The sequence below is a fragment of the Ornithorhynchus anatinus genome, chromosome X5, assembly GCF_004115215.2.
Source record: "Ornithorhynchus anatinus isolate Pmale09 chromosome X5, mOrnAna1.pri.v4, whole genome shotgun sequence".
Classification (NCBI taxonomy): domain Eukaryota; kingdom Metazoa; phylum Chordata; class Mammalia; order Monotremata; family Ornithorhynchidae; genus Ornithorhynchus; species Ornithorhynchus anatinus.
The window spans coordinates 6,274,247-6,287,522 of record NC_041753.1 but is presented as its reverse complement, the minus strand read 5'-3'; the positions used below and the strand labels follow the sequence as shown (position 1 = coordinate 6,287,522).

At 45.5% G+C, this 13,276-nt stretch overlaps 8 non-coding genes across 8 annotated transcripts; 5 read left to right on the top strand and 3 right to left on the bottom strand.

Annotated features, from left to right (window-relative positions):
* The first annotated feature begins 3,029 nt into the window (after positions 1–3,029).
* Positions 3,030–3,111, top strand: TRNAS-GCU. The gene has a single exon. It is a non-coding gene; the product is annotated as a tRNA-Ser (tRNA).
* Positions 3,112–5,111: 2,000 nt separating this feature from the next.
* Positions 5,112–5,183, bottom strand: TRNAW-CCA. The gene has a single exon. It is a non-coding gene; the product is annotated as a tRNA-Trp (tRNA).
* A 907-nt stretch (positions 5,184–6,090) lies between these two features.
* Positions 6,091–6,162, top strand: TRNAG-UCC. The gene has a single exon. It is a non-coding gene; the product is annotated as a tRNA-Gly (tRNA).
* Positions 6,163–7,047: 885 nt separating this feature from the next.
* TRNAM-CAU lies at positions 7,048–7,120 on the bottom strand. Its single transcript has one exon. It is a non-coding gene; the product is annotated as a tRNA-Met (tRNA).
* A 302-nt stretch (positions 7,121–7,422) lies between these two features.
* Positions 7,423–7,495, top strand: TRNAM-CAU. Its single transcript has one exon. It is a non-coding gene; the product is annotated as a tRNA-Met (tRNA).
* Positions 7,496–8,535: 1,040 nt separating this feature from the next.
* TRNAG-UCC lies at positions 8,536–8,607 on the bottom strand. The gene has a single exon. It is a non-coding gene; the product is annotated as a tRNA-Gly (tRNA).
* Positions 8,608–10,914: 2,307 nt separating this feature from the next.
* On the top strand, positions 10,915–10,986 carry TRNAD-GUC. The gene has a single exon. It is a non-coding gene; the product is annotated as a tRNA-Asp (tRNA).
* Positions 10,987–12,610: 1,624 nt separating this feature from the next.
* TRNAI-AAU lies at positions 12,611–12,684 on the top strand. Its single transcript has one exon. It is a non-coding gene; the product is annotated as a tRNA-Ile (tRNA).
* The last annotated feature ends 592 nt before the right edge of the window (positions 12,685–13,276 follow it).

Below are 13,276 nucleotides of genomic sequence, written 5' to 3'. Positions count from 1 at the left end.
AATGTTGGTATTTGTTAAGCGCTTACTCTGTGCAGAGCACTGTTCTAAGCGCTGGGGTAGATACAGGGTAATCAGGTTGTCCCACGTGAGGCTCACAATTTATCCCCATTTTACAGATGAGGTAACTGAGGCACCGAGAAGTTAAGTCCCGGGAGAGGCCTTAAGTCTAGGCTTCCCTGTTCGTAGGCATCTTCTCTTCTGATCCTCCCACTGCAGATCTGTCTGGAGAATAAACCCAAAGGATCAAGGGTCACCCAGAGGAAGAGGGTTGAGGATTGATGAGGAGAGAGAGAGGTAGGTGAGGACTGAGGACTTTCTTGATATTCATCCCACTCTCTTCCCCACAGCACTTATGTCCATATCCATAATTTACTGTGATGTCTGTCTGCCCTCCTGAGGTCTATAAGTAGAGAATGTGTCTATGAACTCTGTTGTATTATGTTATTATTATTATGTGTAAGGCACGTACCATGGGTCAAGTACTGTTCTAAATACTGGGACAGATAAAGGTCAAACTGGACAGAGTCCCTGTCCCACTTGGGGTTCACAGTCTAAGTAGGAGGCAGAACGGGTACTTAATCCCCATTTTACAGTTGAGGAAACTGAGGCACAGAGAAGTTAAGTAATTTGCCCTTGGTCACATAGCGAGCAAGAGGCAGAGTTGGGATAGGAAACCAGGTCCTCTGACTCCCAGGCCTGTGGACATTAATTGATTTATTTATTGATTGATTAAGACTCGGGGCTCCCACTGGCCTATCTGACCCGTCTCTGGACAGGAAAAAGTTAAATTCTAGCCTGTAAACCCATTATTGCTGAACTGTACTTTCCAAGCGATTAGTACAGTGCTCTACACACAATAAACGCTGGCTCAGTGGAAAGAGCCCGGGCTTGGGAACCAGAGGTCATGGATTCTAATCCCGGCTCTACTGCTTACCAGCTGTGTGATGTTAGTTGTCACTTCACCTCTCAATCCCTCAATGACTTCATCTGTAAAATGGGGATTGAAACTGTGAGCCCCACGTGGAACAAACCGATCGCCTTATATCCCCCAGTGCTTAGAACAGTGCTTTGCACATAGCAAGCGCTTAACAAATACCAGCATTATTATTATTATTATGAAAAGCAGCGTGGCTCAGTGGAAAGAGCACGGGTTTAGGAGTCAAAAGTCATGGGTTCTACCTGTCAGCTGTGTGACTTTGGGCAAGTCACTTAACTTCTCGGTGCCTCGATTCCTTCATCTGTAAAATGGGGATGAGGACTGTGAGCCTCACGTGGGACAACCTGATGACCCTGTATCTCCTCCAGCGCTTAGAACAGTGCTCGGCACATAGTAAGCGCTTAACAAATACCAACATTATTATTATTATTATTATTCTCGGTGCCTCGGTTCCCTCATCTGTAAAATGGGGGTGAACACTGTGAGCCTCACGTGGGACAACCTGATGGCCCTGTATCTCCCCCAGCGCTTAGAACAGTGCTCGGCACAGAATAAGCGCTTAACCAACACCAACATCATATTCCTTGATTCTATTTATCGTGATTATGTTGTCTTGTTTTTGTCTGTCTCCCCCAATTAGACTGTAAGTCCAGTGCTCTGCACATAGTAAGGGCTCAATAAATACTCCCCCGATTAGACTGGAAGTCCAGTGCTCTGCACATAGTAAGGGCTCAATAAATACTCCCCCGATTAGACTGGAAGTCCAGTGCTCAGCACACAGGAAGCGCTCAATAAATACTCCCCCAATTAGACTGGAAGTACAGTGCTCTACACAGAGTAAGCGCTCAATAAATACTCTCCCGATTAGACTGGAAGTACAGTGCTCTGCACACAGTAAGCGCTCAACAAATACTCCCCCGATTAGACTGGAAGTCCAGTGCTCTGCACATAGTAAGCGCTCAATAAATACTATTGAATGAATGAATGATGATGATTATTAAATACGATTGAGTGAATGAATGAAATTCTGCGTCGCCCCCGACGCCCAATGCCTGTCTTTTCATAGTCTGTGGCGCCACCACGTGGCATGAAATGGTCATTGCAGCAGGGCCGGACGCCTGGGTCCGGGGGAGGGAGCACGGCCTGGAAGGACAGAGCCGGGAATGGGGACCGGGAAACCAGAATTTCTGCTTCTCTAGGAAAACCAAGGAGTCAAAAGTGGACATGAATCATTCGTACTCCAACATCTCTCCTCACTCTCCCCTCCCCCCGAGGTCCCGGACCCCCAAATCAGATGCCTATCCCAGGTGCTGGCGGCGAGGAAAGCGCTAGAGCTACTGCAGGTGCCGGCCCTGATGGGGTTAAGCCGGGAAGGCTTCCTGGCAGAGGCCGAGTTTTAGGGCAAATGCAAACCCTCATTCAACTGTAGACTGTAAACTAGTTGTGGGAAGGCTCCTCTAATCATAAGAATTATTATAATAATTATTCTAGACTCATTCATTCATTAGTATTTATTGAGCGCTTACCATATGCAGAGCACTGTACTAAGCGCTTGGAATGTACAATTCGGCAATAGATAGTGACAATCCCTGCCCAATGACTGGCTCATAGCGCTCACAGTGAGCGTTCAAAAAATAAGATTGAATGAATGAAAGGGAAGGTGGCCACCAACTCTGTTATGCTGTTCTCTCCCAAGGGCTTAGTACTGTGTTCCGCACACAGCAGACTCTCAATGAACACTGTGATTGATTGGTTGAAATCCAATTTGAAATCCTGGCCCCATCCCATCCCCACCCAGCCCTATTCCCCAAATCGCCCTCGATCCTCAATTTTATCCCCATTTCTCATCCCCACCGGAATATCATTTTCAACTTTAATTCTGCCTACTCCCCAAATGTCTCCGCCCAGCTCCCCCGACCCCATTTCCTGTCGAAATCCTCTCCTCTCTCCCTCTACTGATTATCCCTTCTCGCTGTCCCTCAGCCTCCCTGCCTTCATCTGTCTGATCATTTCCCTCTCTTTTCTGTCCTCCCCGGTGCCACGGAGCAGGTGCGTGCAAAGACGGATTAGGTTTAGAAGAAAGACAGGAGAGGACGAGGTGGCCGAGTGGTTAAGGCGATGGACTGCTAATCCATTGTGCTCTGCACGCGTGGGTTCGAATCCCATCCTCGTCGGAAGAGCTCATTTTTGGGCAGTTGCATCCTTTTGTTGGGGTAGGAGAGTAGTGTCTGTAATCTCTGACTGGAAAAAGATATCTCGCTGGTTCCCTTTTCCTGTTCCTCTAGATTTGCAAGTGCTTAGAGGGCAGGAGTTCGGTCTTTTCTTTCTATTGAATGTTCCCAAGGGTCTAGGAAACATTGCAGCAGGCAATAATAATAATTGTGCTATTTGTTAAGCGCTTACTATGTGGTGGGGCTGGGGATCGTCACTGCGGTAGACAAAGGTTAGTCAGGTCAGGCACAGCCCCTGTCCCACATTGGGTTCAAGGTCTAAGAAAGAGGGAGAACGGATATTGAATCCCCATTTTAGAGATGAAAATACTGAGGCCCAGAGAAGTTAAGGGACTTGCACGAGGTAATCTTCATTCAGTCATTTATTCATTCAATCGTATTCATTCATTTAATCGCATTTATTGAGCGCTTACTATATGCAGCACACTGTACTAAGCACTTGGGAGAGTAAACTATAACACCAGGCAGACACATTCTCAGCCCACAAAGGGCTTACACTCTAGAGGGGGAGACAGACATTATTATAAGTACATAAATAAATAAATAACAGATGCGTATATAATAATTATGATAGTTGGTAAGCACTTACTATGTGATAAGCACTTGTTGTAAACGCTGGGGTTAATTAGGTTGGATACAGTCACAAGGTAACCTGGCAGACAAGTGATAGATCCGAGATTAGAACCTCTATCTTGTGACTGCCAAGCCCTTCCCCTGTCTCCTAGGCTATAACTTCTTGCTAAATCATGGCACCCAGGCATTGTTTGGCCCTAGAAGGCAATCACTTTAATTATGAAGGCCTCCAAAGTCTTTCCTAGGTTCCTGTTATCAACCCATCACCACTTTAACACACAGGGGTCTTTCTTCCTCTGCATCTATGTGCTTTTGCCCTGGCGTCTGATTAGAGCTATAGTCTCACTCTTAGCTATGGGGTGGGAGTCACTTCAGGTTGACTTTATTCCCCATTAAATTGCAAGTACCGTGAGGGCGGGGGGCATCTTGAACTTTCTTCTTTTGTCTCTGAAGAGTCTAGCACATTTGCTATTCTTGCAGAGATACAGTCACAGCCAGTGACGCTGATACCTGCTCTGCAAAGTACAGTGGTTGACACGTTCCTTGCCCACAATCATTCATTCAATCAATCCATCAGTGGATGGTATTTATTCACGATTTTACAATCTAGAGGGGGAAGCAGACATGAATAGAAATAAATAAATTACAGATCCTGGGAAAAGGGCACAGAGATGACGGCAGAGGAAGAAACCTAGAGGAAAACCTCAATTTTTGAGAGAGCTTACTGTAAGCTCTTGGGAAAGTACACTTTAAGAGAGTTGGTAGACATGTTTCCTGCCTACATTGAACTGACAGTCTAGAGAGGGAGGTATTAAAATAAATTACAAGTATGGACATAAGTGCTGTGGTTCTGAGGGTGGGGTGAATACCAAGTGCCCAAAGGGTACACAAGTAATGATCTCATTCATTCATTCATTCATTCAATCTTATATATTGAGCACTTACTGTGTGCAGAGCACTGTACTAAACCCTTGGGAAAGTACACTTTAACAAAAACCAGACCCATTCCCTGCCCACAACAAGCTTTGGGGCTAGAGGGGGAGATGGGTATTGATCTAATGGAGGGATGTGATCAGGTTTGAGTCGCTTCTTTTTATTCTATGATGAAAACACTTCAGCCACTTGTCAGCTGTGGGACTGAGGGCAAGTCACTTCACTTCTCTGGGCCTCAGTTACCTCATCTGCAAAATGGGGAGTAAGACTGTGAGCCTCACGTGGGACAATCTGATGACCCTGTATCTAGAACAGTGCTCTGTGCATGGTAGACGCTTAAAAAATACCAACATTATTACTCAGAGACTTGATTTGAGCTTGGGGAAAAAAACCAAAGCAGCGGGAAAGCATTTTAGGGCAGAAAACCCAAAAACACTTGACCCCGACGTGATTTGAACACGCAACCTTCTGATCTGGAGTCAGACGCGCTACCGTTGCGCCACGAGGCCTCCACGCTGTCGCAGCTCGAGCGGGACTCTGAAGGGAATGAGGCTGCGCGCTGAGGGGCGGGGCTGCTCCTCAGACCCCGCCCCCTTTCCCTCGCCACCCAATGGCGAGGGCGAATTGAGAGACACGTGCCCACAGGGAGGGTCCCGGGCCCCGCCCGCTACCGCCCCTCACGCGCATGCGCCTGGTCCACAGCACGCAAACGATTCATTCATTTTCATCCATCCATCCATTCATTCATTTAATGGTACTTACTGAGCGCTTAACAGGTGCAGAACACTGTACTAAGCGCTTGGGAGACTGCACTAGAACAATAAACAGACACATTCCCTGCCCACAACGGGTTTACAGTCTACAGGGGGAGATGGATATTAACAGAAATAAATAAATTACAGTGCTCAGAGGGAGATAGATTTTGAAAGCAGGAGGGAGATCTCTTGACAGGCCGCAGGGAAGGATGAGAGGACATGTGAGGTGGGAGGGAGTCAAGGAGATGACAGAAATTCACACCCTAATGCCTTCACTTCTGTCAACGAACTAACCGGCAAGCGAGAAAGGAGGTGGGGCAATTGGGACTTGAATGTTCATTCAATAGTATTTTATTGAGCGCTTACTATGTGCAGAGCACTGTACTAAGCGCTTGGAATATACAATTCGGCAACAGATAGAGACAATCCCTGCCCAATGACGGGCTGGGAGTTACAGTCAATAGATTTTCTCGAAATGACTTCCACTACTCAATAGTGCTTTGCACACTATGAACCCTAAAACACTGTAAGAAAAGATCCAGTTTCATCCCACCTCGGCTCTGTTTCCTATCATGATAGGTAGAAATTTTAAATCGTAACTTAAACTCCTTTCCTTACCTCCCCCTTTAGTACATTTTTTGGAGAAGCGAAAAACCGGCCAGCGTTGGTGGTATAGTGGTGAGCATAGCTGCCTTCCAAGCAGTTGACCCGGGTTCGATTCCCGGCCAACGCAGTGCGTTAGTTTTTTCCCGATTAGTCCTTTTTTGTTCTCCCTAGTTCTGTTCAGCTCCTTTCCATGCTTTCGGGAGAAGATAAGAAACAGAAGAAAAAGAGGAGAAAGGTAGAGGGCGAAGGGAGAGTGGGGGGCATCGAGAGAGGGTGGTGGGATTGCAGAGAAGGGAAGAGTGAGGAATAATGCTACCAACTATACTGTGTTCGACCCTCCCAAACGCTTAGCCCAGTGCTCAGCCCATAATAAGCCCTCAATAAATACGAATGAATGAATGAATGAATGAATGAATGAATGAATGAATGAGTCACAGAGTAGTGACTTGCAGAGGCAGGATTAGAACCCATGATCTTCTCATTCCCAGGCCCGTGCTCTATCCTCTACGTGGGCAGGGGTCGTGGCCACCAACGCTATTATACCGTATTCTCCTAATTTATTTATTTATATTTAGTTATATCAATCTCTGTGTCCTCCTCTAAACTGTAAACTTTCTGTGGGCAGGGAATGTGTCTGTTTATTATTCTATTGTCCTCTCCCAAACGCTTAGTATAATGCTTTGCACATGGTAAGCGCTCAGAAAATACGATTGAATGAATGATGAACAAATCATCATTTAGGGCAGTTTCTGCACATGTGAAGAGCTCAGTCCAGTGCTCTGCACACAGTAAACGCTCAATAAATACGATTGAATGAATGATGAACAAAACATCATTTAGTGAAGTCTCCGCACAGAGTAAGAGCTCAATGCACCACTGATTAATTGGGATGCAGCGAACTTTAAGAGAGAGGGGAGGAAGAGAAAAAAGGGAAGTTTGGAGAGCACGAGTGGAAAGTGGGGGCAGAGTCGGGAAGTAGGATTAAAAACACCCTTTTCCTCCCCAAAAGCCTTGCCCCCTCTGAGGATCGAACTCAGGACCTTCAGATTATGAGACTGACGCGCTGCCTACTGCGCTAAGGAGGCACGTGAGGCGCAGTTTTGTCAAAATTCTTCTTGGTAGAGGGTCGTGGTTTGTGGCCTCCTATTTATTTTTTATTTTCCTCATTTTTTCCCTCCGCCTTTCTTCGTCTTCACCTGTCCCCCGCTACACCACGTGGAACGTACAATGCAGTGCTTTTCGGACCTGTTCCTGGGACAAAGTGGGAGAGAACCCTGGAAAAATCAGCCAAGAAACTAACTGAGCCATAAAAAGTCAAAAAAGGAAAAAAAAAACTTTCATTCTTTTCCCCGATGTGTAAGGGCCCAGGTAATATGCAACCTCAGCAGCCTCCTTAGCGCAGTAGGCAGCGCGTCAGTCTCATAATCTGAAGGTCCTGAGTTCGAACCTCAGAGGGGGCATGGTTTTTTTCATTCTGTGCCCCCTGAACATAATTTTCCAGTCCCAAAAATTCAATCTCTGCCACTTTTTATTGTTCCCATAATCTGCAGGTCCTGAGTTCGAGCCTCAGAGGGGGCAAGATCTTTTCACTCTGTGGCCACTGAACATCATTTTTCAGCCTTAGAAACTCAATCTGTGATTGCCAGTTTTTACCATGCTCCCACAGTCTGAAGGTGTCCTGAGTTTAATGCTCAAGAGGGGACAGTATTTCTTTATTCTGTGCCCCCTGAACATAACTTTTAGCCTCAAAAACTCAATCTGTGATTGCCAGTTTTTACTATGCTCCCATATCTGAAGATGTCCTGAGTTTAATCCTCAGAGGGGGCAGTGGTCTTTGTTTTATTCAATACCCCCTGAACAAAATTTTTCAGCCTCAAAAACTAAGCCTCCGCTGGCCAATTGTTATTACGCTCCCTACGTTTTCTATTCTCCCCAACGTTGGTGGGGATGCCGTGACCCCATCGTATGATTTGATTTACCATCCCTAATTCCCCTTAGCTCTCACTCCACTCCTGACATTCTCCCTCTCTCTCCTCCAAATCCCACCTCGCTCCATCATTACTCCTTAATCCCATCTCGTCTGGCGCCTTCGGTCCAACTCCCCTCCTTTCCCTCCTCCCCTTCCTGTATCTCTTCCCACCATCCCTTCCACTGCAAACTTCCTCTCGACTGTAAACTCGCTGTGGGCGGGGGAATGTATCTGTTCATGGTTATATTGTAATACTAATAACAATAATTAATAATTAGAGTATTTGTAAAGCGCTACTATGTGCCAGGCACTGTACTCCCAAGCGCTTAGTACAGGGCTCTGCATACATTAAGCGCTCGATAAATACGATTGAATAAAGGAAGAATGTCCTCTGTCTCTGCTCCTTTTCATTCCTGTGCGTTCTTTCTCCCCACCACCTTAGCAAAGGTTGCGGGAGAGGGATGCCACGCAAAAACAAAACAAAGCATAAAAAACCGATTAAAATAGGGGAGGAAAAAAGGAAAGCGCAACTGCGTTGGCCGGGAATCGAACCCGGGTCAACTGCTTGGAAGGCAGCTATGCTCACCACTATACCACCAACGCTGCACGAGGTTGCTTTCCCCTGGAAGCTTTGTAAAGGAAAGATTATCCAAGCTGCAGCTTGGAGTCTGCAAAGATTCATAGATACAAGGATAGAAATAGAATCAATCTATCGTATTTATTGAGCGCTTACAGTATGTAGATCATTGTACTAAGCACTTGGGAGAGTCTAATATAACAGAGATCGTAGACACGTTCCCTGCCCTCCACAATTTACAGTCTAGAGAGGGAGACAGACTTTAACATCAGTAAATAATAATAAGGTGGCTTTTCATTCATTCAATAGTATTTATTGAACGCTTATTATGAGCAGAGCACTGTACTAGGCCTTTGTTAAGCTCCTACTATGTGTCATGCACTGCTCTAAGATGATCAGGTTGGACACATCCATTTCCCACATGGGGCTCAGAGCATTAATCCCCATTTTACAGATGACGGAATTGAGGGCCAGAGAAGTAGAGTGGATTGCCCAAGGTCACCCAACCGACAAGTGGCAGAGGCGGAATTGGAACTCAGGCCTGACTCCCAGGCCCGGGCTCTCTATCCACTAGGCAACACTGCTTCCCCCTGTAAATAAATAAATGAGGGATTGGGATATAAATGCTGTGGGCCTGGGGGAGGAGTGAGTAAAATAGAAAAGTCAAAAGTGCTGGAGTCAGAAGCAGAAAAACCAAGTCAGAGCCAAAGACGGTGGAAGAGAGATCATAAAAATGGTATTTGCTAAGCGCTTTCCATGTGCCAGGCACTGTACTAAGCGCTCGGGTGGTTACAAACAAATCGAGAGAGATGAATCAGGAGGTGCCGATATATATATATATATTATATATACTCTTTATATAGATAAAGAGATACCTTGTGGACACAGAGAAGGATAGATCCAAATAACATCAAGAGAGATAGACTGTAAACACGCTGTGGGCGGGGAACATGTCTACCAATTCTAGTATACTGTGAACTCCCAAGCTCTTAGTACAGTACCCTGCACACGGTAAACGCTCAATAGAATTAATAGACACAATCCCTGCCCTCAAGGAGTTTGCTGTCTAGTGTGGGAGACGGACCCTAAAACAAATTACAGATAGAGGAGGCAACAGAGTTTAAAGATATGTACATCAGACCTCTAGGGGAAGCAGGGTGGCAAGGAGTCCCCAAGAGTTTGGGCTACAAGGAAAGCACAATATTTGTACAAAGAGTACAATATTGTAATATGAATTAAAATGCAACTACGGAATGTCTGCTGTGTGGCCTTGGACAAGTCACTTCACTCTCTGTTTCTGTTCCTCAGTCACCTCATCTGTAAAATGGGGATCGAGACTGGGAGAGCCCCACGGAAGACAGGGACTGTGTCCAACTCGATTTGCTTGTATCCGCCCCAGCACTTAGTACAGTGTCTGGCATATAGTAAGTGCTTAACAAATACTGCAGTTATTATTACTGTTATTACAGGGACTACGTCCCACCTGATTTGCTTGTATTCACCCCAGCGTTTAGTACAGTGCTTGGCACATAGTAGGTCATGGCTTCTCGACCCCGCTCTGCCACTTACCTGCTCTGTGGCCTTGGGCAAGTCACTTCACGCCTCTGTTACCTCATCTGTACCTGTTACCTCAATTATCTCATCTGTAAAATGGGGATGATTTCCTTGTAGTAGTAGTAGTAGTAGTAGTATTAAGTATTTATTGAGAGCTTACTATGTGCAGAGCACTGTACTAAGCGCTTGGAATGTACAATTCGGCAACAGATCTTAGTACAGTGCCTGGAACATAATAAGTGCTTAACAAATACCATAATTATTAGCAGGCCAGGGAATATGCCTGTTTATTGTTGTAATGTCCTCTCCCAAGAACTTAGTTCAGTGTTCTGCATGCTGTAAGCGCTCAATAAATACGACTGCATGAATGAACGGCGTAACTAATACTAAACTAAACTAAATACTAAACACAGCAAGAGTAAAAAAACCTTATGAATGACAGACGAGAAGCAGCGTGGCTCAGGGGAAAGAGCACAAGCTTGGGAGTCAGAAGTCATGGGTTCCAGTCCCACTCCACCACTTGTCAGCTGCGTGACTTTGGGCAAGTTGCTTCACTTCTCTGGGCCTCGGTGCTCTCATCGGTCAAATGGGGATGAAGACTGTGAGCCCCACTTGGGATAACCTAATTACCTTGCATCTATCGCAGCGCATAGAACAGTGCTTGGCACATAATAAGCATTTAACAAATACCATCATTAATTATTATATTTCTAATTTCAACCATGCAATAGAATAAAGAGGCACCTTGAGTTGAGCTGCAGAAAAAAAAAGTAGCGGGTTCCTCGTTAGTATAGTGGTGAGTATCCCCGCCTGTCACGCGGGAGACCGGGGTTCGATTCCCCGACGGGGAGTGCCAATAATTTTCCCCATGGAGTTCAGCATTATTTTTCTCTTCCTTCCTCCTTCCCGAATGGGAAGCCAGCACACCAACCATATCCCTCCTCCTCTCAGCTAACAGATCCCATTGATGGGCGTGGAGAAAGGCAATTTAAAATTCATTCAATCGTATTTATTGAGCGCCTGCTCTGCGCAGAGCACCGTACTAAGCGCTCGGGAGAGTCCAATATTGTAATAGGTATTAAAATGCAACTGCGTTTCTCATCCCCGTGGCTGTAATTGTCACCTGAGTTCATTCATCAATCATTCATTGACTTCAATCATTCATTCGATAGCATTTATTGAATGCTTACTGTGTGCAGAGCACTGGACTAAGCGCTTGAAAAGTACAGTTCAGCAATAAAGAGAGACAATCCCTGCCCACGACGGGCTTACAGTCTGGAAGTGGGGAGACAGACATCAAAACAAGTGAACAGGCATCAATAGCATCAATATAAATAAATAGAATTATAGATATATACACAACAAAACACTTAAACAGGCTTGCCTCCTCCACCTGCCTGATGTGTGACACTGGGCAAGACACTTCACTTCTCTGGGCCTCAGTTTCCTCATTTGTAAAATGGGGATTAAGGCTGTGGGGCCCACGTGGGACAACCTGATTACCTTGCATCTACCCCAGCGCTTGGAACAGTGCTTGGCACATAGTAAGTGCATAATAAATACCATAAAAAATCAATCTATCAATCAATCAGTGGTATTTGTTGAGTGCTTACTGTACTAAGCGCTTGGGAGGGTCCAATGCAACAGAATTAGTGGATAGTTCCCTGCCCATAATGATTTTACAATCTGGAGGAAGTAAAAATTCCCTCTGGGAGGGATTGTGTCCAACAATTCTATTGCATTGTCCTTTCCCAAGCGCTAAGTACATAGTCCTTTGGACACTTTATATTCGCCCCAGACCCCTCCAGCCCTAACGTACATACCTTTAAAATAAATATTATCAATTACTTATTAATTCACATTAATGTCTGTCTTCCCCTCTAGACTGTAAACTCGTTATGAACTTGCCTGCTCATTCCGTTGTATTGTCCCCTCCCACGCGCTTAGTGCAGTCTGCACATAGTAAGTGCTCGATAAATACGATTGCTTCATAAATCTCCCTGCTCTAGACGTCCGTCCTTTAATATGATAATAATAATAATGATGGCATTTGTTGAGCGCTGTTATATTGTTCTATTGTACTCTCCCAAGCGCTTAGTTCAGTATTCTGCTTACTACGGTAAGCGCTCAATAAATACAACTGATTGATAAATCTCCCTGCTCTGGACTTCCGCCCTTTACTATCTGTCTGCTATATTGTGCTTTCCCAAGCGCTTAGTAGAGTGTTCTGCACACAGTAAGCGCTCAATAAATACGATTAATTGATAAATCTCCTTGTTCTGGACTTCTGTCCTTTAATAGCTGTCTCTTATGCTGCTCTACTGTAGTCTCCCGAGGGAAACAGTGCTCAGTGTACGGTAGGAGCTCAATAAATAGGAATGAATAAATGAATGAATGGATTGATGGATGAATGAATGATTAATACATGTCGCTTGTTCCTCCTTTTGTAGGAGCCTGCGCACACCGCCACCTATCGGCCGGTTAGCTCAGTTGGTTAGAGCGTGGTGCTAATAACGCCAAGGTCGCGGGTTCGATCCCCGTACGGGCCACTCATTTTAATTTTCTTTTATTTTCCTTCCTTTCCCGAATAAATCTTTGATCGGGGCGAGGGCCCTTAGGGCTGGAGTGAATTCGGGGAGAGAAGGATCCAGCTCCAGGCGGACGCCGGATAAGGGGAGTGGGGAGGGTTGGGGGTTAGAAGGTGAGTATTAGTTCGGGGGACGGTTGCAGAAGGGCAGATGACGCTTGGAGGGGATGCAGATCTAGAAGGAGGTTTAGATTTATTGTAATTTTTACTATCTACCCCAGCGCTTAGAGTAGTCCCCGGCACCTAATAAGAGCTTAGCAAATACCATTATTATTATTATGTTAGATAATCATATTGCCAATATTATATCAAATGTCATTATTATATTAGACACATATTGATAATATTAATAGAATAATGATACTTGGTAATCGCTTCCTATGATGGTATGGTACTGAGAGGCGGGGATAGACAGAAGCTAATCAGGGTGGGCCCGGTCCCTGGCTGACATGGAGCTCCCAGTCTTCATTCCCATTTTGACATCTGAGGGCGGTTCTTGTCCGGGATTCCCGAGCAGGGAAGGATCCCGGGCCCGGCTCGGGAAGGGAGGGACG